Here is a 24,415-nt window from a genome sequence, read left to right as displayed (position 1 = left end):
GTATATTAAATGAATGAAATCACACAGTGGGAAATACAGTCAGGTGCCAAATAACAATGTTTTGGTCGACAATGGAATGTTTTGGTCAACAACAGACCGCATATACAAAGTGAGGTTGTTAAGATCGTAACACTATGCTTTTACTGTATCTTCTATGTTTAGATTTGTTTAGCTATACAAACACCATGTGTTATAATAGCCTACAGTATTCAGTACAGTAACATGCTCAAAGGTTTATAGTCTAGGAACAATAAGCTATACCACGTAGTCTACCCCATGTCTATACCATATACCTAGCTATACCTTCTAGGTATGTAGAAGGCTATACCATCTAGGTTTGTTTAAGTACACACTATGATGTTTTCACAATGAAATTGCCTAACAACACATTTCTCAGAACGTATCCCTGTTGTTAATCAATGAATGACTGTAATTAAAGAAAAAACAACACTTTAGGAAAAACAAGGCACATCAGAGAATACAATTAATTAACTCTTTCATGCCATTAGCTACCTTGACATTGTTGAAGTGTTTCAAATAAGATAATCATCTACTCATTTTTGCTTTAGGCACTAGAAAACCAGACAAGCCTTAGTAATTGAAAGGAAAACAAATAGAGGAAAATGAAGTATATTAGTAAAAAATAATGGAATGTGTTAAAAATTAGGGAGAAAACTTTTTTAATACACCCCCCACCACACACACAAACAAATTTAAAGCGGCAGTTTAGAATTACATTTGGGTCAGGCGCGGTGGCTCACACCTGTAATCCCAGGACTTTGGGAGGCTGAGGCAGGCAGGTGGATCACTTGAGGTCAGGAGTTCAAGACCAGTCTGGTCAACTTGGCAAAACTCTGTCTCTACTAAAAATACCAAAATTCACCCGGCATGGTGGAGCATGCCTGTAATCCCAGCTACTCGGGAGGCTGAGGCAGGAGAATCACTTGAACCTCGGAGGCGGAGGTTGCAGTGAGCTGAGATCATGTTACTGCACTCCAGCTTGGGTAACAGAGCCAGACTCCACCTTTAAAAAAAAAAAAGAGGAATTACATTTGACGTTCCTTTTATTTCAGGAGATGCTGTTATATGCTATATTGTTTAGTTGTCTATATGCAAAAATCTGTTTATATGCCTTTTTTTTTTTTTTTGGACAGAGTTTCACTCTTGTTGCCCACTTTGGAGTGCAATGGCGCAATCTTGGCTCACTGCAACCTCCGCCTTCCAGGTTCAAGTGATTCTCCTGCCTCAGCCTCCAGAGTAGTTGAGATTACAGGCATGTGCCACCATGCCCGGCTAATTTTCTTTTCTTTTCTTTTCTTTTTTTTTTTTTCTGTATTTTTAGTAGAGACGGGGTTTCTCCATCTTGGTCAGGCTGGTCTCCAACTCCAGACCTGAGGGCATTCACCTACCTCGGCCTCCCAAAGTGATGGGATTACGGGTGTGAATCACTGCGCCTGGCTAGATGCCTTTTAAATACATGTTTGCTATGCCCACTGTTTTGAATTTTGATGCTTTATAAATATAAGTAATGTCTCCCTCAACACTTTTAAAGCTTTCTAAGGGAAGGCAGACTATTCTGTGCCTCTACAATTGTTCCCAGTACACTACCCTATGCTTTGCATAATGAGAAACTTAATCTTTGAGTGAGGAGCAGTTGTTTATTTACTTGCTTAATCTTATCCACTGAATTTATTTGACCTTTTATAGACTCAAAATCTCATAATTGGCCTAGCCCTTTTATGTTTTATTAAATTTCAATTATTAATACACAGTTTCATAAATGGAGGGTTAAAAAACCTTCATGTTAAACTAGCATAATGCATGAACACTTCCGTCCTCCCATTACATGTTCTCAGGCATCTAGAGAAACACTTCTCATCTAAGCTTCTCTAGCAGTGCTTAAGTCCAAAACTAGGAAGATATGCTTATCCAGACTGTAACACTCTTTAACCCTCCATGGATTTATTTCAAGACAGTAGAATTTTTACTGCTGTGGACAAAAAGACACCCATCTTAGTTTAAAATAATTTCTCATTTAGCTTTCTTAAGAGAAAACCTTTAGACAAATTAAATTCAGCAGAGTATATTTGAGCAAAGAACAATTCATGAATCAAGCAGCATCCTGACCCAGGACAGCTCCACCCAGCATGAGTGGGCAGATAGTATTAATAAGAAATAGGAAATGATATACAGAAGCAATATGATTGATTACAGCTCAGCGTTTGCCTTTTATGAGCGTAGTCTGATCAATTGGCAACTTATGATTGGCTGAAGTCTGACTCCTGTGATCAGCTGTAACTTCACTGTTTACAAACTAACTTTTAGTTAGGTTTCAGTTTGTTTATATACAAAGTTACCTTGAAGTATGCTACGTAGGAGTTCAAAGCATAAAGGCAGCAGTAGGCTGCATTTAATTTAATTTAGTAGTGTGAAGAATATGTTTATGTTACTAATTGGCAAAATAATATTTATCAAAACTTACATCATTTTACTTTTAAAACTTTTAGTTGACAAATTGTATATATTTAAAATAAAAAATTATGTTACATTTTTTATTTTTCTGAAGTTTTTAATTTTTAATTTTTATGGGGATACAGTAGAAGTTTATATTTATGAGGCACATAAGATATTTTGACACAGGCATAGAATGTGCAATAATCATATCAGGATAATTAGGGTATCCAACACCTCAAGTATTATCTTTCCTTTGTATTACAAACAATCCAGTTATACTATTAGTTATTTAAAAATGGACAATAAATTATTGTTCACTGTACTCACTCTGTTTTGCTATCAAGAACTAGATCTTATTCTTTTTTACAGTCTATTTTTGTACACATTAATCATTCCATCTCTGTCCTCGATCCCCCCACTCCTGTTGGCCACCCTTCCCAGGATCTGATAGCCATTCTTCTACTCTGTCTCAATGAGTTTGTTTCAATTTTTAGCTCCCACAAATAAGTGAGAAAAGGCAAAATTTGTCTTTCTGTGACTGACTTATTTCACGTAACATAATGACTTCCATCTCCATCCATGCTGTTGCAAATGACAGGATCTCATTCTTTTATTTATGGCTAAATAGTGCTTTACTGTGCATATGTACCACATTTTCTTTATCCATTCATCTGTTGATAGACACGGGTTGCTTCCAAGTCTTAATTATTGTGAATAGTGCTGCAATAAACATGGGAGCGTATATGTATTTTCAATATATTTTCTTTCCTGTGAGTACATATCTAGCAGTGGGATTGCGGGATCATATGGTTGCTCTATTTTTAGTTTTTTAAGTAACCTTCAAACTGTTCCCCATAGTGGTTGTACTAATTTACACTCCCACCAATAGTTTCTGAGGGTTCTCCACATCTTCACTAACATTCCTTATTGCCTGTCTTTGGACAAAAGCCATTTTTGCTAGGGTGAGATGATATCTCATTATATATTTGATTTGCATTTCTCTGATGATCAGTAACATTGAGCATGTTTCTGTATACCTGGTTTCCATTTCAATATTTTTTTGAGAAATGTTCATAAAGATCTTTTACCTATTTTTAATTAGATTATTTTTTTTTTCCTGATAGAGTTGTTTGAGCTCCTTATACATTCTGTTTATAATCCCTTGTAAGATGGAGAGTTTGTAAATATTTTCTCTGATTCATAGGGTTATCTCTTCATTTGGTTGTTTCCTTTGCTGTGCATAAGTTTTTAATTTAATGTGACTCTTTTGTCCATTCTTGTTTGGTTGCCTGTGTTTGCGGGATATTACTCAAGAAACCTTTGCTTAGTTTAGTGTACTGGAGATTTTCCCCAATATTTTCTTTCAGTAGTTTTATAATTTGAGGTCCTATATTTAAGTCTTTATCCATTTTGATTTGATTTTTGTATATGGCAACAGATCGGGGTCTAGTTTCATTTTTTGCGTATGGATATCCAGTTATCCCAGCACCATCAATTGAAGACACTATCTTTTCCCTATGTATGTTCTTGACACTTTTGTCAAAAAATGTGTTCACTGTAGATGTATGGAGTTAGTTTCTGGTTCTTCTGTTCTGTTCTATTGGTCAGTGTGTCTATTTTTTTATGCCAGTATGATGCTGTTTTGGTTACTATAGCTGTGTAGTATAATTTGAAGTCAAGTAATGTGATTCTTCCAGTTTTGTTCTTTATGCTATTTATAGCTTTGACTATTGTGGGTCTATTGTGGTTTAATATAAATTTTACTATTTTTTTTCTATCACTCTGAATAATGTCATTGGTATGTTGATACAAATTGCATTGAATATGTAGATTGTACGGGCATTTTAACAATATTAATTCTTCTAAACAATGAACATGAAATATCTTTCAAATTTTTTGTGTCCTCTTCAGCTTTTTAAATCAATGTTTTATAGTTTTTATTGTAGATATCTTTCACTTATTTGAATAAATTAATCCCTAGGAATTTTATTTTATTTTCAGCTATTCAAAGGGGATTACTTTCTTGATTTCTTTTTCAGATTGTTTGCTGTTGGCATGTAGAAATGCTACTGACCTTTGAATGTTGATTTTGTATGCTGCAACTTTACTGAACTTGCTTATCAGTTTTAATAGTATTTTGGTGAAGTCTTTAGGTTTGTCCAAGCATAAGAGTGCTTCACCTACAAACAAGGGTAATTTGACTTCTTCCTTTCCTTGGATGCCCGTTATTTCTTTCTCTTTTCTGATTGATCTAGCTAGGATTTCTGGTACTATATTGAATAACAGTGGTGAAAGTGGGTACCCTTGACAAATTTCAGATATTAAAGGAAAGACTTTCAGTTTTTTTTCTTTCAGTATGACACTAACTGTGAGTCTGTCATATATTGCTTTTATTGTATTGAGATATGTTCCTTCTGTACACAGCTATTTGAGGATTTCTATAATGAAGAGATGTTGAATTTTCTCAAATATTTTTTAAGCATCAATTGAAATGATTATATGGCTTTTATCCTGCATTCTGTTGATATGATGTATCACACTGATGGGTTTGTATATGCTGAACCATCCTTGCATCCCTGAGATAAATACCACTTGGTCATGATGAATGATCTTTTTTTTTTTTTTTGAGACGGAGTCTTGCTCAGTCGCCCAGGGTGGAGTGCAGTGGCGTGATCTTGGCTCACTGCAAGCTCCGCCTCCTGGGTTCACGCCATTCTCCTGACTCAGCCTCCTGAGGAGCCGGGACTACAGGCGCCCGCCAGTACGCCCGGCTAGTTTTTTTGTATTTTTAATAGAGACGGGGTTTCACCGTGTTAGGCAGGATGGTCTCGTTCTCCTGACCTCGTGATCCGCCCGTCTCGGCCTCCCAAAGTGCTGGGAACACAGGCGTGAGCCACCGCGCCTGGCCGGTGAATGACTTTTTAATGTGCTATTGAATTCAGTTTGCTAATATTTTGTTGAGGATTTTTCATCCATATTCATCAGGGATATTGATTGGCCTGTAGTTTTATTTTATTTTTTTTGATGTGTCTTTGTATAGTTTTGGCATCAGGGTAATACTATCCTTGTAGAATGAGTTTGGAAGTATTCTCTCCTCCTCTATTTTTCAGAATAGTTTGAGTAAGATTGGTATTAGTTCTTTAAATCTTAGGTAAAATTCTGCAGTAAAGCCATTGTGTCCCAGACTTTTCTTTGCTGCGAGGCTTTTTATTCCAACATAAATCTTGTTACTTGTTATTGGTCTGTTCAGGTTTTGGATTTCTTCAAGGCTTAATCTGGGTAGGTTGTGCCTATAAATTTATTGGTTTCACTCAGTTTTTCCAATTTATTGGCATAGAGTTGCTCCTAGTAGCCTCTAACGATCCTTTGAATTTCTGTGGTATCAGTTGTAATGTCTCCTTTTTAATCTCAGATTTTTAAAATTTTGAGTCTTCTCCCTTTTTTCTTTTAGTTAGTCTGGCTAAAGTTTTGTTGATTTTATCTTTTCAAAAAACAAACTTTTCATTTTAATAATTTTTTTTGGTAATTTTTCTTTATTTCAATTCCATTTATTTCTTCTCTGATCTTTATTATTTCTTTTCTTCTAATAATTTTGGATTTGATTTGCTCTTGCATTTCTAATTCTGGAAGATGCTTCTTAGGTTGTTTATTTGTTTGAAGTTTTTCCTCTTTTTTGATGTATATCCTTATAGCTATAAACTGTTGTCTTAGTATTGCTTTTGTTGTATCCCATAGGTTTTGGCATGTTGTGTTTCCGTTATCATTTATTTCAAAAACATTCCAATTTCGTTCTTAATTTATTCATCATAAATTTATTCATTTATTCATCACTGGTAATTCTGTAGCATATTGTTTAATTTCTATGTATTCATATAGTTTCCAAAATCCCTCTTCTTATTGATTTCTAGTTTTATTCCATTGTAGTCAGAGAAGATACTTGATATAACTTCATTTAAAAAAAAAAAATTTTAAAGACTTGTTTTGTGGTCTAACATATATGGTTTATCCTTGGGAATGATCCATGTGCTAAGGAGATGAATGTGTATTCTGTGCCCATCAGATGAAATGTTCTGTAAATATCTATTAGGTCCATTTGATCTATAGTGTGGATTAAGTCTGATTTTTCTTTGTTGGTATTCTGTCTGATTGCCCAATGCTGAAAGCAGGGTGTTGAAGTCTCCAGCTAAACTTATTTTTCTCTTATTCTCTAATAATGTTTGCTTTCTACATCTGGGTGCCTGTTTTTTTGGTGCATATATTTTTACAATTGTTATATCCTCCTGCTGATTTGACCTCTTTATCATTATATAATGGCATTTTTTACTCTTTTTATTGTTTTTCTTTTAAAATATGTTGTTTCTGAAATAAGCATAGCAACTCCTGGACTTTTTCCCCTTTATTTTCAGTCTATGTGTTTGTTTACAAGTGAAGTGTGTTTCTTGTAGGGAACAGATTTTTTTTTTTTTTGTAATGTAAACCATTCAGCCACTCTGTTTTTTGATTGAAGAGTTCTGTCCATTTACATTCAATGTTATTACTGATAAAAAAACAAACAAACAAACAAACAAAAAAAAAACCAAAAAAAAAAAACAGCTTCCTCCTGTCATTTTGTGGCTTTCCACTTATTTTGTGGTCTTTTCTTCCTTTTTTCTTTCTTTCCTATCTTACTTTTAGTGAAGGTGATTTATTCTGATGGCATGATTTATTTCCTTGCTTTTTATTTTAGGTATATCTTTTTTTTTTTTTTTTTTTTTTTTTTTTCCTGATTTGAGATTACCAAGAGGATTGCAAATAATCTTTCTTTTTCTGGTACATATTTTTTTATTATTATTATACTTTAAATTCTGGGATATATGTGAAAACTGTGCAGGTTTGTTACATAGGTATACAGGTGCCATGGTGGCTTGCTGCCCCATCAATCTGTCATCTACATTAGGTATTTCTCCTAATTCTATCCCTGCCCTTTCCCCTACGCCCAACAGACCCCGGTGTGTGATGTTCCCATCCCTGTGTCCATGTGTTCTCATTGTTTAACTCTCACTTATGAGCGAGAACATGCAGTGTTTGGTTTTTTGTTCCAGGGTTAGTTGGCTGAAGATGATGGTTTCCAGCTTTGATCCATGTCCCTGCAAAGGACATGAACTCATTCTTTTTATAACTGTGTAATATTCCATGGTATATATGTGCCACATTTTCTTCATGCATTCTTTCATTGATGGGGAATTGGGTTGGTTCAAAGTCTTTGCTATTGTAAATAGTGCTGCAATAAACATACATAGGCATGTGTCTTTATAACAGAATGACTTTTAACCCTTTGGGTATATACCCAGTAATGGGATTGCTGGGTCAAATGGTATTTCTGGTTCTAGATCCTTGAGGAATCACCACACTGTCTTCCACAGTGGTTGAACTAATTTATACTCCCACCGACAGAGTAAAAGTGTACCTATTTCTCCATAACATCTCCAGCACCTGTTGTTTCCTAACTTTTTAATGATCTCCAATCATTTTTATCTGGCATGAGATGGTATCTCATTGTGGTTTTGATTTGCATTTCTGTAATGATCAATGATGATGAGCTTTTTTCATAAGTTTGTTAGCCATATAAATGTCTTCTTTTGAGAAGCCTCTGTTCATATCCTTCATCCACTTTTTGATGGGGTTGTTTGTTTTTGTCTTGTAAATTTGTTTAAGTTCCTTATAGATTCTGGATATTAGCCCTTTGTTATATGGATAGATTGCAGAACTTTTCCTCCATTCTGTAGGTTGCCTGTACACTCTGATGATAGTTTCTTTTGCTGAGCAGAAGCTCTTTAGTTTAACTAGATCCCATTTGTCAATTTTGGTCTTTGTTGCAGTGGCTTTTCGAGTTTGAGTCATGAAGTATTTCCTCATGCCTATGTTTTGAATGCTATTGCCTAGATTTTCTTCTAGAGTTATTATGGTTTTATGTTTTACATTTAAGACTTTAATCCATCTTGAGTTAATTTTTGAATAAGGTGTAAGGAAGGGGTCCAGTTCCAGTTTTCTGCATATGGCTAGACAGTTTTCCCAACACTATTTATTAAATAGTGAATACTTTCCCCATTGCTTGTTTTTGTTAGGTTTGTCAAAAATGAGATTGTTGTAGATGTGTGGCCTTATTTCTGAGACTTCTCTTCTGTTCCATTGGTTTATATATCTGTTTTGGTACCAGTACCATGCTGTTTTGGTTACTGTAGCCTTGTAGTATAGTTTGAAGTCAGGTAGCATGATACCTCCAGCTTTGTTCTTTTTGCATAAGATTGTCTTGGCTATACAGGCTCTTTTTTTGTTCCATATGAAATTTAATGTAGTTTTTTTCTAATTATCTGAAGAAAGTCAATGGTAGTTTGATGGGAATAGCATTGAATCTGTAAATTACTTTGGGCATTATGGCCATTATCACGATATTGTTTCTTCCTATCCATTAGTATGGAATGTTTTTTTCATTTGTTTGTGTCCTCTCTTATTTTCTTGAGCCGTGGTTTGTAGTTCTCCTTGAAGAGTTCCTTCATGTCCCTAGTAAGTTGTATTTCTAGGTATTTTATTCTCTTTGTAGCAATTGTGAATGGGAGTTCATTCAGGATTTGGCTCTCTGTTTGTCTATTACCGGTGTATAGGAATGCTTGTGATTTCTGCACATTGATTTTGTATCCTGAGATTTTGCTGAAGTTGCTTGTCAGCTTAAGGAGTGTTTGGGCTGAGATGATGAGGTTTTCTAAGTATAAAATAATGTCATCTGCAAACAGAGACAATTTTACTCCCTCTTTTCCTATTTGAATACCCTTTATTTTTTTCTTTTTCCTGATTACCCTGAGCAGAACTTCCAATATTATGTTGAAGAGGAGTGGTAAAAGAGGGCATCCTTATCTTGTGCCAGTTTTAAAAGGGAATGCTTCCAGCTTTTGCCCATTCAGTATGATTTGGCTATGGGTTTTTCATGAAGAGCTCTTATTATTTTGAGATATGTTCCACCAGTACCTAGTTTATTGAGTGTTTTTAGCATGAAGCGGTGTTGAATTTTATCGAAGGCCTTTTCTGCATCTATTGAGATAATAATGTGTTTTTTGTCATTGGTTCTGTGTATGTGATGGATTACATTTATTGATTTGTGTATGTTGAACCAACCTTGCATCCCAGCGATGAAGTCAACTTGATTGTTGTAGCTAAGCCTTTTGATGTGCTGCTGGATTTGGCTTGCCAGTATTTTATTGAGGATTTTTACATCGATGTTGATTAAGGATATTGGCCTGAAATTTTCTTTTTTGGTTGTGTCTCTGGAAGGTTTTGGTATCAGGATGATGCTGGCCTCATAAAATGGGATAAGGAGGAGTCCCTCTTTTTCTATTGTTTGGAATAGTTTCAGAAGGAATGGTACCAGCTCCTCTTTGTGCCTGTGGTAGAATTTGGCTGTGAATCCATCTGGTGTGGGCTTTTTTTGGTTGGTAGGCTATTAATTATTGCCTCAATTTCAGAAGTTGTTATTGGTCTATTCAGGGATTCGACTTCTTCCTGGTTTAGTCTTGGGAGGGTTTATGTGTCCAGGAAATTATCCATTTCTTCTAGATTTTATAGTTTATTTGCATAGAGGTGTTTATAGTATTCTTTGATGGTAGTTTGTATTACTGTGGGACCAGTTGTGATATCTCCTTTATCATTTTTCATTGTGTCCATTTGATTCTTCTCTCTTTTCTTCTTTATTAGTTTGGCTAGCAGTCTATCTATTTTGTTAATCTTTTCAAAATATCAGTTCCTGGAGTCAGTGATTTTGTGAAGGGTTTTTCATGTCGCTATCTCCTTCACTTCTGCTCTGATCTTAGTTATTTCTTGTCTTCTGTTAGCTTTTGATTTTGTTTGTTCTTGCTTCTCTAGTTCTCTTAATTGTGATGTTAGTGTTTCTATTTTAGATCTTTTCCACTTTCTGATGTGGGCACTTAGTGCTATAAATTTCCCTCTAAACACTGCTTTAGCTGTGTCATAGAGATTCTGGTACATTGTGTCTTTGTTCTCATTAGTTTTAAACAACTTTGTTATTTCTGCCTTAATTTCATTATTTACCCCATAGTCATTTAGGAGCAGGTTGTTCAGTTTCCATGTACTTGTGTGGTTTTGAGTGAGATTCTTACTCTTGAGTTCTAATTTGATTGCACTATAGTCTGAGAGACTGTTTGTTATGGTTTCTGTTCTCTTGCATTTGCTGAAGAGTGTTTACTTCCAATTATGTAGTCGATTTTAGAATAAGTGCTATGTGGTGCTCAGAAGAATATATATTCTGTTGATTTTGGATGGAGAGTTCTGTAGACGTCTATTAGGTCTGCTCTTCACAAAGTTCTCATGCTGTGTTTTTAGCTCCATCAGGTCATTTATGTTCTTCTCTAAGCTGGTTATTCTAGTTAGCAGTAATCTTTTAACAAGATTCTTAGCTTCCTTGCATTGGGTTGGAACATTCTCCTTTAGCCCAGAGGAGTTTCTTATTGCCTATCTTCTGAAGCCTACTTCTGTCAATTTGTCAAAGTCATTCTCTGTCCAGTTTCATTTCCTTTCTAGCAAGGAGTTGTGATTTTTTGGAGGAGAAGAGGCATTCTGGTTTTTGGAATTTTCAGCATTTTTCTGCTGGTTTTTCCTCATCTTCATGGATTTATCTACCTGTGATCTTTGATGCTGATGAGCTTTGGATGGGGTTTTTGCAAGGGTGTCCTTTTTGTTGATGTTGATGTTATTGCTTTCTGTTTGTTACTTTCCCTTTTAGCAGTTAGGGCCCTCTTCTCCAGGTCTGGAGTTTGCTGGAGATCTACTCCAGATCCTTTTTTCCTGGGTATCACCAGCGGAGGCTGCAGATCCACAAAGATTGCTGCTTGCTCCTTCCTCTGGAAGCTTTGTCCCAGAGGGGCATCCACCAACTGGAGCTCTCCTGTATGAGGTGTCTGTCGACCCCTACTGGGAGGTGTCTCCCAGTCAGGAGGCATGGGCATCAGGGACCCACTTGAGAAGGCAGTCTATCCCTTAGCAGAGCTCGAGCGCTGTGCTGGGAGATCTGCTGCTCTCTTCAGAGCCAGCAGGCAGGGACATTTAAGTCTGCTGAAACTGCTCCCACAGCTGCCTCTTTCTCCAAGTGCTCTGTCCTAGGGAGATGGAAGTTTTATCTATAAGCTCCTGACTGGGGCTGCTGCCTTTGTTTCATGGATGTACTACCCAGAGAGGAGGAATCTAGAGGTGCAGTCTGGCTACAGTGGCTTTGCCGCAGCTATGGTGGTTCCACTCAGTCTAAATTTCCTGGCAGTTTTGTTTACACTGTGAGGGTAAATCTGCCTACCCAAGCCTCAGTAATGGGTGATCCCTCCCTCCCCACACCAAGCTTGAGTGTCCCAGGTTGACTTCAGACTGCTGTGCTGGCAGCAAGAATTTCAAGTTCTGCTTCTGCTCACCCCTTGTGGGCTGCACCCACTGTCTCACCAGTCTCAATGAGATTAACTGAGTACCTCAGTTGGAAATGCAGAAATCATCCTCCTTCTGCATTGGTCTTGCTGAGAGCTGCACAACAGAGCTGTTCCTATTCAGCCATCTTGCCGGATCCACCACAAATAATCATATAACCCATTATTTTGAACTGATGACAACTTAAGATTAATTGCATAAACAAACCAAAAAGCAAACAGAAAACTAATAAAAGCTTACACTTTAACTTTGTTCCCCTGTTTTTAAACTTTTTGTTGTTTGTATTTATATCTTCTTATAATGTTTATGTCTTGAAAAGTTGTTGTTGTTATTATTTTTGATCAGTTTATCCTTTTGCCTTTCCTCTTAATATATGAGTAATTCATACACCACAATTACAATGTTATAATAATCTGTGTTTTTCTGTGTCCTAAGTATTACCAGTGAGTTTTGTATTTTGGGATGATTTCTTATTGCTCATTAACGTGATTTTTCTTTCAGATTGAGGAATTAACACCCTTACGTATTTCTTGTAGGATAGGTCTGATGTTGAAGTCTCTCAGCTTTTGTTTGGCTGGGAAATTCTTTATTTCTCCTTCATGTTTGAAGGATATTTTTGTCAGATATACTATTCTACAGTGTATTAGCCCATTTTCATGCTTCTGTTAAAGACATACATGAGACTGGGCAATTTACAAAAGAACGAGATTTAATGGACTTACAGTTCCACGTGGCTGGGGAAGCCTCACAATCATGGTGGAAGATCCCCTTGATTCTTTTTAAATATTTTAATCTCTTTGCTAAATTTATCCGATAAGATTTTGAATTCCTTCTCTCTGTCATGTTAAATTTTGTTGAATTTCCACAAAATAACTATTTTTAATTTTCTGTCTGAGAAGTCACATATATCAGTCTCTCTAGGATTATTCCCTAATGACTTATTTAGGTTTTTTTTTGTGTGTGTGTGTGTGTGTGATGTTTTGTTTTCCTGGATGGTGTTGATGCTTATGAATATTTGTCAATGTCTGGGTATTGAAATGTTAGGTATCTATTATAATCCTTGCAGTCTTAGGTTGTTTGTACCCATCCTTTTTGGGAAAACTTCCAGCTATTCAAAGGAACTTGGGTGCTGTTAACTAAGTTTTTGGTCACTGCCCCTCTGTCTGCATGAGGGGGTACCCCAAACCCTGTAACACTGGCTCTTACAAATTCATCGAGGTACTAGCTTGGCAGTCTTGGATAAGATCCAGAAGAATTCTCTCCATTATCAGACTCTTGTTCTCTTCCCTTTCTTTCTCCCAAACAAATGGAGTCTCACTCTCTGTATTCAGCTTCCTGGAGCTGGCAGAAAGGTGAAACAAGTACCTCTGTGGCCACCACTATAGGACTGTACTGAGTCAGACATGACACCAGCATGGTACTGGGTCTTGCCCAAGGCCAACGGTAAGCACTGCCCTCCTACCACCTCTGTTTACTCATGGTTCTAGGGCTCTACAATGAGCAAATAGCAAAGCCAGCTAGCAAGTTCCCGCTGTCACTGAGTGGGTTCAGACATGCTGCCCAGTAGCCTGCACCTAATGTCAGAAACCTTAAGAATCTACCTGTGCTCTATTCTGTGGCTAAGTTGGCACCCAAACCGTAAGACAAAGTCTTGCCCACTGTTTCCTCCTCTTTCCGCAGGTAGAATCTCTCTCTGAGGCCACACTACCTTAGGCCCTGGCTATGGTTAATATTCAATGCCCAAGGAGCTTTTAAATCAGCTTGTGGTGAATGCTGTGAAGGCCTGGGACTCTCTCTTTAGGGCAGTGGTCTTCCCTCTGGCCCAAGGTAGGTCCAGAAATGCTGTCCAAGAGACAAGGCCTAGAATCAGGGATCCTGAGGGCCAGTTCAGTACTCTACCTCACTGTGATTGACCTGGTACCTAAGCTCCAAGACAAAGTCTCCTTTACTCTTCCTTCAACTTTTCTAAAACTAAAGAAATCTGTCTTTGTAGCCACCAGCGCTGGAAATGTGCTGGATCACACCTGAAGCCACCACATCTCTGACTTTCACCCAAGACTCACAGCGAGTACTGCCTGGGTATTGCTGCTGTTTATTCAAGGCCCAAGGGCTCTTCAGTTAGCAGGAGCTAAATCCTGCCAGGACTGGGTCCTTCCCTTCAAGGCAGTGAGTTCCCTTCTGGCCCAGGATGTGTCTACAGGTGTCATCAAGGAGTTAGGGCATAGAATGGAGGATTCAGAACTTCTGTGTGGTACCCTATCCTACTGTGGCTGAACTGATATCCAAGTCACAAGACAAAATCCTCTTTTCTCTCCTCTCAAGCGAAGAGAAGGAGTCTTTACTGGAGCTGCAAGCTATGGTTCTTGGTGTTGGGTGAGGGGTAAGGCAGGTACTCCCTTGGCTGCTCCAGCTGGTGTCTCACTAGGTCATATGCCCCCAGTTTCACTGGGGTTGGTGCCTCACTAGATCACATGCTCCCAATTTCACTTCAAGCCCAGCACAGCACCAGGATGTGCCCAGGGATTGCAGTCCTTGTGGCCTAGACTGCCTTTCAAGTTTATTTAGAACCCCACAGCACTTTAGCCTGTGGTAGCAGGGCTTGCCAGAACTCAGATTCTGACTGTTGGAGTGGGTGATTCCCCTGTGGCGAGGGCTGGTGTAAATGCTCCTTCCATGCATGCAGGCTGAATTCTGCCCTCTGTTTGTTTCCACTGTGACACAGCAGCACTGAGTTCCAATGTGAACTCTTACAATCACTGCATTCTCCCTCACCAAGTACACAGATCCTCTCTCCACACCTTGAGGCCACTACCAGGAGATGGGGAAAAGGTGGCATTGGTAATTTTACGCTATCTTTACTAATGTCTTCAATGCCTCTTTCTGTGATATGAAGATAAAACCAGGTATTGTGGTTGCTCACCTGATTTGTGGTTCTTGTGAAGATGCGTTTTTGTGTGGACAGTTGTTAAATCTGATGTTTCTGTTGGAAGAATGATTGGTGAATGCTTCTATTTACCCATCTTGCTCTGCCTCATGCTCCCTTACTTATAATTTTAGTTTGAAAATGTGTTTCAAAATTAAAAGAAATAACTGTTATTGAATACTTTCAGATTTAGAAAAATACAAAAAAAAATTCCCTTTTCCTTTTTTATTTTTGTTTCCTTTTAAATTAGGAGTATAAACCATAACGAGAGGAGGGCATATGGATGTTATCCTATCTTTCTAGAAGCAGACACAAAATTCTGAACCATAATATTTAAAAGAAAAGCTATATTATTAAAAGTTTCCATTGGACATACCAAAGTATCATTTAGTACCCTAAATTACAATGATAAATGTGAGAAATTTCCATTTCATTCAAGATACAAGCAAAGATGGGGCACTCAGTTACCTTTTATTCTTCCAATTTTATCCCAAGACACACTGGTACTTTATTTATATATTTATTTAGCTTGCTTTTTTCCAAAAATGAAAGGCATCAGTATGAATAAGAATAAAAACAGCAGTCAATGAGTTTTATTATGAGAAAAGAATTATTCCTATTTTCTACAGTTTTCAAAAAAGTTAATATTTACAAAGCAATAGTTTAATGAATTATAAATAGCAAGATATCAGAAAACTAAATTAAAAAGACTTTATCTGATTAGCATAAATAAGTTCAAGATGAAGCATCATCACAGATCAGATAAAGAAGCCCAACGTTAATTATTCAAGGAGATTTACAAACTTGCCTTCATCTCTTAAAAAGAAAGAAAAAGAAGAAAAAGAAAAAAAAGAAGAAGAAAAAAAAAAGAAGAAAAATAAAAAAAAAAAAAGGTGTTTTAAGATTCCAGTTACTTTCTGGCTTATGTCCCAGCTAATCATTTCCCAGTGTAACGCCAGCAAAATTATTTCTTGCTAATCTTACTTCTATCAAATTAAATACCTTCTCTCTTTTCTTCCTGATTCACAGATCATTAAGACATTTGCATTATATTTTTAAATAACAGAGTTATGGTTCTTATATTGCACAAAACTCTTACTTTTGTCTTCCTGGACTTGTAAGCTCAAGTGATTTTAAGAGAAAACTTGTCACTGATAATATTTTCACAGACTAACATTATTAAAATATGTTATTATTTTACTACTTGAACAAAAATTTCATCCTTCTCTCCTTGTTCTGTATGGCTTTGAATACATTTCTTATTTTATCTGTGCTCTTATACCTGCGCTCTAGAGTGAAACTTGAATTTCTCATTTTCTCCTTAATTTATGTCTGTTAGTCTCTTGTTCTAGTTTTTTACTTCTTCCAAGCTGCAGGAAGCCTGAGAGTGAATTATTTAGTGTTTATTTGGCTGAATCTCAAACAAGTCTCAGGGTTTTACGCAGCAGACAAGTATTAAAGTGCCAAGCATAGATGTATAGCAATTGATGAGCAAATAGTAAGATTATAAAAATATATAATTTAAAAAGCAAAATAATGTTTGAACTTAAAATGATTTGTCCTTAGTCTGTCTAAGCCATGCATTGGCATTTTCCATGTCATTTATCTAATATTTATTAGCTACTTGGCAGAATCTTCATTATTGAAATGTAGGGTATTTTTTAAATTATTAAATGTAGAGTTTTATGAAAACATATTACTTTGATTTTAGATTTCTATCTAGCTTATTTGGTACACAGTACTAATTTGTATAAGTAACACTTAAAAATATCAAAGCTAAAATATGTTTATATGCTATAATTAATTGTTTTTTTCAACTCACTTATATTTTCATAATTGGTTACCAGGATATTACACCTTCATACTTCAGACAATCTGCTAAGACTAAATGAAATGGAGATTATATTTCATCTCTTCCTCTTACTTCAACATCCTCTACAAGCCTATTTCCCACCTGTGGAATAAGCAAAATAGGATGACAGTTCCCTCTGGAGTGTATCCAAACATGCCAGAGCAATAAAAACTGTGATAGCAGAGATTAAAGTTTCTGACTCCAATTGCAGACTCTCAGCTTTTTAGAGAGCCACTGGAGAATGTCCTTGAGCCTGGCCTCACTATCTCTCTTTCTGTAGTCAGTGCACATGACATTTCACAAACACTATGAAACTAAGAAATCTGTTTTTTCAGAACTGAGCTCTAGGGATGATTTAAATCTTTTAACCCAATGGCAAATTTCTCCAACCTGTGGGGTTAATCAACCATTCAGTCAATAAACTTGAAGACCTGAAGGAAAATGTTACAGAAGTCTGCCTGAGACACATCGGGGGTCATATTAAAGGGATAAAAATGTGTTGTTACTTAAAAGATGTTATAACTGAATCATAGAAATAAATGATACATGTAATCAGAATAGATATGGCCAAATTAAGAATAAACTGTTGACATAGTCCTTTATTTTCTACTGTGTTTAAGACACTATGTTAGACATAAAGATAAATTAGGCACAGATAATTCCCACACAGATCCTTGCACTAGAAATAAGAAATGGTTAATGCATACATAGAGTAGAACAGAATATAGTATATAAGTGCTGTAAGAAAGATATGAATCAACATCAATAGAAGATCACACGAGAAAGTGATTCTTTTCATAAAGTAAAATCAAGAAAGACTTTCAAGAGAGAGTAAGATTTGAACAAGTCTTGAATAACTGATATAATTTAGTTATGGAAACTGAGTTTAAAAAAAGACCATTCACAAAGAGAAAAAATGTGGCATGAATAAATTTTTAAAATGTGACTTGTACAGTAGAGAATTTTACATCAATTCTGTAGAATATAATTTTCAAAACTATTTTCTGGAACATCAATTATCTGTTGAGATGTAAATGGATATTCCATTAGAAATAAAGATTCTTTAGAAGAAAAACATTTATGAAAGAACGAGTATTCTATAAATCGAGAGAACCATAGGGTTAGAACTCATGAAGAGACTGTTATTACAATGATGTAATACATCTACTACTACAACTACTACCACCACCACCGTTGCTACTTCTAAATAGAAACTAAAGCCTTTGGGGATGTGAGGATGAGACACTATGGGCTTACAAGCGAGCAAGTAGTCAGATTGATGCTCTGCCTTGAAAACATAATCAGCTGTGTTTTGAATGAGAACAGAAGAGACACGGTGACTTTGCTAAAACAGAGGCCAGATCATGTCACTTTTCTAATTATTACTTTGTACTAGTTTCTCGTCTCACTTAGAGGAAAAGCCGTAATTCTCATTCTGGTCTTTAAGGCCTTCTGTCTAGTCTCTACTATCTGGTCTTTAAGGCCTTCTGTCTAGTCTCTACTATCTCTCCATCATTATCACCTGTCTCTCTCTCTAAAATAGTGCTTTGGTCACACTGCTCTATTACTACCAAACTTTAGTGTAACTACACAACCCGTTATAACTCTTTTATAACTTTCAATCCCCTTAACCTGTTAAATTCTTATTTATCAAACTTATCACCCTCTCATATCCAAATATTTGTCCCTATCTGTCACTGATAGTCAAATGACTCCTCTATTATAAGACTGCAGGAACAAATTAATTTATGTATTTCCAGTGCCTATGGCAGTGCCAGGCATTTAATGGTTACTCAACTAGGTGCAGAAAGAACTGAATGAAGAGAAAATTAAAGATGTGGAATCATTTAAAAGTGTTTTGCTATAGCAAATGTAAAAGGAAATAGAACTTTAACTTAGGTGAGAATAGAGAAGACATTAAAGAGTAATATTTCCACAAAATCATTATTTTAGTCATGCATTATAATGGAAAGGAGTGGGCTGTGAAGGCAGATGGTCTCTGTTCAAATCCTAGACTCCCAGCATAGTTGTGTGGCCTTATGCACAATGCTTTATCGCTCTGAATTTCAATTTTCTCCCCTGTAGAATGGAGGAAATGCTCCCTTTTCAGATTGCTACAGTTAATAGAGAAAAATCAATGTATAAGATATGGCCTATGTGCAAGTAGGAACCATTACGACGTCACTTATTGGCACATATTTTTAATTGGGGTTGGATGTTTTATTTGTGTTGTCTTTACAGTAGACTTTAAGTGTAAAATAATGCACAAAGTTCATGACTTTTATATTTTCTATAGTTCTTAGTAGGTCCCATTATTATTATTACTAACAATACCGAAAACAAAATAATAATAAAGCTCCCCCCATTTCTTGAATATACGTGACCTCATAGTAATATTAACTATGCAATATACTGAATATGTTTTATATATTAGAAAGCAAGCTCATAGTATTAACCTAAGTTGTACATAGTAACACCTCATATAAATGAAAGTCCTGGGATTAAAATTGAAACCTTTTTGGAATTTAGGTATTATCTCATGCTGTTTTCATACACCTGCTATGATATTTATAGCTCTTTAATTGATAGATTTTTTTTTTTTGCTAGTTGAGGATTATCGTTGTCTCTGTCTTTTAAGTTTTCAAAGGTTCAGCTTCCCTTTGCTTATCATATTTTACAACCATATTTAAATTGGTGATTCAAGTTACCTCTTTCTTCACAGACTTCCAGTGACTTCTTACTACATGCTAATCCAAAAATAAATGTTAGATTGTGACCTTTAAATGTTTACTCCAAATTGTCATTTCTACCTATTATTTACCATCTAAGTTTATGACCCTTTGAGCATGGCTCCACAAATACATGTGCAATGCAGAAACCATGGCTCTAAAAGTGTGGAACAGTCTTAAATAAATGAGTGTACATGAACATAATTTGGATTATTTTTTCAAATTCCCACCTCATTAGCTTAACAGGCTTTTATAAGCAGGGAACTCCAAGCATAAGAATTTTTAAAGCTCAAAATAAAAATTAAAAAAATTTTAATAGACTTTCTTAAGGCTCCTTCAGTGATTTGAATATATTCCTCACTTTATACCTCATGTTTGGAGGTGTAAAAAAGTAAAGTTTTTCAAAATATTCTACTCTGTACCCTCAGTGCCTAGCTTAATGCCTATGTGACAGCAGCATGATTATAAATCCTATCCTTTTATACTTGGTAAGGGAAAAAGACATGGAGAAAGAGAATAAACAAAGCACTCATCTCTGAGAGTTAAAAGCTAAAAAATGAGATAGAGTCTAGAAAATATATTATATATGCATCTTCAAAAAGAAGTGGCAATTGTTTACTAGGTAGATATTGGAAAGGAACAGCAAGAGGGAAATGAGTATAAGATTGAGCTGGCTATTTCATAGAGGACAGAAAATAAGTTAATGTGAGTGGAGAGTAATAACACATATAGATTTGATTAATTTAAATATTTCAGTTGGTGATAGGTATAACTTTTCTGCTATTCTTTTCCTTAGTTCGAATGTAGCATTATGGGATTTGAGGCTCAATGAGTCCCCATTTTAAGTATTTTCAAGCTTATTGATTTTAAGTAAATGTACTAGTACAATGTATTAATTCCTATCACAATGAAAGGTACAGCTATCTACTAACTACCCTGTTGCACAAATGTGCTCTAATCTTACTGGCCTTTACATCTTTTACATGTTTTGTTAGTCCGGATGGCCCTCATTTCCTGGCCTCTTACTACAAAATGTAGTGAAGGCCTCACATCTTTAGTAACCTTCCCCTGACTTTTACTAACCTTGTGTTAAAAATATATCCCTTATGCACTCATAGCATCATATTATCTATTCCCACCACCCCAATCATACTTTTCAATCACAGTCACATCACAATCACCAGTTTACTTACTTGTCTTAGTCATTTTTCTTCAAAATAACTTACTTAAGGCAAAGACATTATTTATTATTAAATTCTAATCACTTATTGAACTGCTGTATAAATATTAATTTCAATTGCAGATGACAGTTTTGAGAAGGAGAATTCAGTATTCCTAATTGAAAAAGCAAACTTTTTGCTATAAGTTAAAGGTGACAGGAACCTTGCAAAAGGCAAATTGGAGGAAATTAGTCCCACTAAGTTTAATGGAAATGTGAGACAGGCAATTAACACCTTCTGTCTGATGTTGCCGTCTGCTCTGAAAAATGAGTATGAAATATGTATAGATGGTGTCAGCACACAAGGTAATCTCCTGGTCTGTGGATTGCAAAAACCATGGGAGAAGCATAGTATCTGGACTGGATAGCACAGTCCCTCATGATTTCCCTTGGCTGGGGGAGGGAGGTCCCTGGAATGGTACTGGTACCAAAACAGATATGTAGACCAACAGAACAGAGGCCTCAGAAATAACACCACACATCTACAACCATCTGATATTCGACAAGCCTGACAAAAACAAGCAATGGGGAAAGGATTCCATATTTAATCAATGGTGCTGGAAAAACTGGCTGGCTATGTGCAGAAAACAGAAACTGGACTCCTTCCTTATACCTTATACAAAATTAACTCAAGATGGATTAAAGACTTAAACATAAAACCTAAAACCATAAAAACTGTAGAAGAAAACCTAGGCAACAACATTCAGGACATAGGCATGGACAAAGACTTCATAACTAAAACACCAAAAGCAATTGCAACAAAGACCAAAATTGACAAATGGGATCAAATTAAACTAAAGAGCTTCTCAGCAAAAGAAACTATCATCAGAGTGAACAGGCAACCTACAGAATGGGAGAAAAGTTTTGCAATCTCTCCATCTGACAAAGGTCTAATATCCAGAATCTACAAGGAACTTAAACAAATTTACAAGAAAAAAACAAACAACCCCATCAAAAAGTGGGCAAAGGATATGAACAGGCACTTCTCAAAAGAAGACATTTATGTGGCCAAAAAACTTGAAAAAAAGCTCATCGTCACTGTCATTAGAGAAATGCAAATCAAAACCACAATGAGATACTATCTCATGCCAGTTAGAACGGTGATCATTAAAAAGTCTGGAAACAACAGATGCTGGCAAGAATGTGAAGAAATATGAACATTTTTACACTGTTGGTGGGAGTGTAAATTAGTTCAACCATTGTGGAAGAGAGAGTGGCAATTCCTCCAGGATCTAGAACCAGAAACACCATTTGACCCAGGAATCCCATTACTGGGTATATACCCAAAGGATTATAAATAATTCTAATATAAAGACACATGCACATGTATGTTTGTTGCAGCATTATTCACAGTAGCAAAGACTTGGAACCAACCCAAATGCCCATCAGTGATAGGCTGGATAAAAAAAACTGTGGCATATATACACCATGGAATACTACGCAACAATAAAAAAAGAATGAGTTCATGTCCTTTGCAAGGACATGGATGAAGCTGGAAACCATCATCTTCAGTCAACTAACACAGGAACAGAAAACCAAGTACTGCATATTCTCACTCATAAGTAGGAGTTAAACAATAAGAACACATAGACACAGGGAGGGGAACATCACACACTGGGGCCTGTCGTGGGGCTGGGGGCAAAGGGAGGGAGAACATTAAGACAAATAATGCTTGCAAGGCTTAAAACCTAGATGACGGGTTAATGGGTGCAGCAAACCATCATGGCACATGTATACCTATGTAATAAACCTGCACCTTCAGTACATGTATCCTAGAACTTAAAGTGAAAAAAAAAGTCTTTTTTTAGTTTTATAAGAAATAAAATGCTCAAACAACAATAATGTTGTAATTTGAATTTCTTGATTTACACCTAAGTTTACTTAACACTTTTCAAGTAGGTGTATATGCTTCTTTGCTTATAACATAAAGTATATATTTGTTTTAATTTATTCAATGTTCATTGGGAAAATATTATATGGATTGATTCTGAGAACATTTGTCTTCAGGTGAATGATTCTTCTATATTACAAAATGAGCCAGATCTTCTTGATTAAAAACTCTATGAAAATAAGATATTCAGATTATTTGAGATATGTACAAGGTATTGTTGTCATTGACTTAGTGTCTATTTCTTAATGTTTTCTCTCTGATCAGCTTTAGTTCCCTCTTTAGTGGAATTGTCATAGCATGTTACAATTTATGGATGGTGAATTAACTTTGTCTCATTATGGCATTTAATTTGATATCCATAATTTAAATAAGCTTTTATTTATCTTATAGGTTTATCAAAGACAAAAAGCTACAATAAAGAGCCTCTCTGTTGCCAAGCTCACCTTCAAGGAAATATCATGGATTATTACTGCCTTGGTTACAGTCAATTACAGGAGCAGCAGTGTTATATGCAAGAAAGTGCCAAGCTCTAATAAAGGCAGTTTCTAAGTATGATAATTATAAAATTACATGAAAACATTTATTGGGTTCACAGCAAATCCTTTATGAAATTGAAGATGCTGGAGCTGAAATACAGCCAGAATTGATAACAGCACGCAAACAACTTTCAGAGTCAAAAAATCATTCAAAAATGTCTAATCCCATAACTGTATCAAAGCTGGCAGGTGCTCACTACACAGAACATTAATTTGGGAGATTTAGAGGGGATTTTAAAGATAACCTTCTGTGACCAGTATGCTACGAACAGAATGTCTCAGGATAAAAATACTCAATATTTTATAATCAATAGCAAAGATGAAGATGCAAAATCGAACAAGAGAGTATTTTTAACCCCACGTGATTATACAGTTTCATTACATGTCTGTGTTTATATGGATAGAGTGGAATCTGGGCAAGAACATGAAAATATGACCAGAATTGCTTTCATTCTTATACAATAATAATTGCAATAGTCAGAATGATGGGCCATAGTCTGAAGGTGTTTGATGTATAACAGCAGGAGCATGGTCCTGAGGAATACTTATGATCACCTAGATAAGGACTTTGAAGGGCAATATTGGTGAAATCCTCTGCTCTTGCTTCCCAAGTTTGCCAGCAGTGCAATGACCTGCATTCTCTTTTAACAAACTTTGCAGTGTTATGCAAGCCAACTTAACAATTTTTTTGTAAAGTCTCCAACACTTACCTGTGTCTTCTAGTGAGTTCTTAATCACTATATTAATAAACTAAAATTCAACAAGGGAAGGGCTTTAGAAAAAAGCAGAAGATGTATTGGATCAGAATAAATGACCAAAATGTGATGCATATATTTGATCTCACTAAGAAATGTAAACAGTGACATTCATCTGATTTAAACTTATAAGAGTTTGTGGATCAAAGGGGTAAATGATTTTCTAAAAAGATATATTATCCCTTAATGTTTATCCTTAGTTACATGAGCTTGAAAACACCATATTAAAAATGTCACATAAGAAACCTGCGAAAGAAAGACCTCGGGAAACAATATCACATTAATTAGTGATCCAAGGGAAAAGAAGCTAAGAGTTTAGAAACTGTCTCTTGATGCTTTTTCTAAATGTGGACAAAATACTCTTCCATCAGAATGACTTTAGAAAGAGCATGATAAGAACATCACACAAATAGACAGGAAAGTTATATCTGTATCTTTAATACTTCCTAATCTTCTAGTGCTTCCTTGAAGTACATAAAGATGGCTAAGTGCATGCAAAAAGTTTGCGTTTTATTTCATCAGGCTAATTTGGATTCACTCCTGTGATATACACTCAACTATATGTAAGGTCTTCTTTCTACCTAAGCTTCACTCTCTTCC

This window comes from Macaca mulatta, chromosome 17, assembly GCF_049350105.2.
Source record: "Macaca mulatta isolate MMU2019108-1 chromosome 17, T2T-MMU8v2.0, whole genome shotgun sequence".
Classification (NCBI taxonomy): Eukaryota; Metazoa; Chordata; class Mammalia; order Primates; family Cercopithecidae; genus Macaca; species Macaca mulatta.
The sequence above is the reverse complement of the archived record's forward strand: the minus strand, read 5'-3'. Positions refer to the sequence as shown.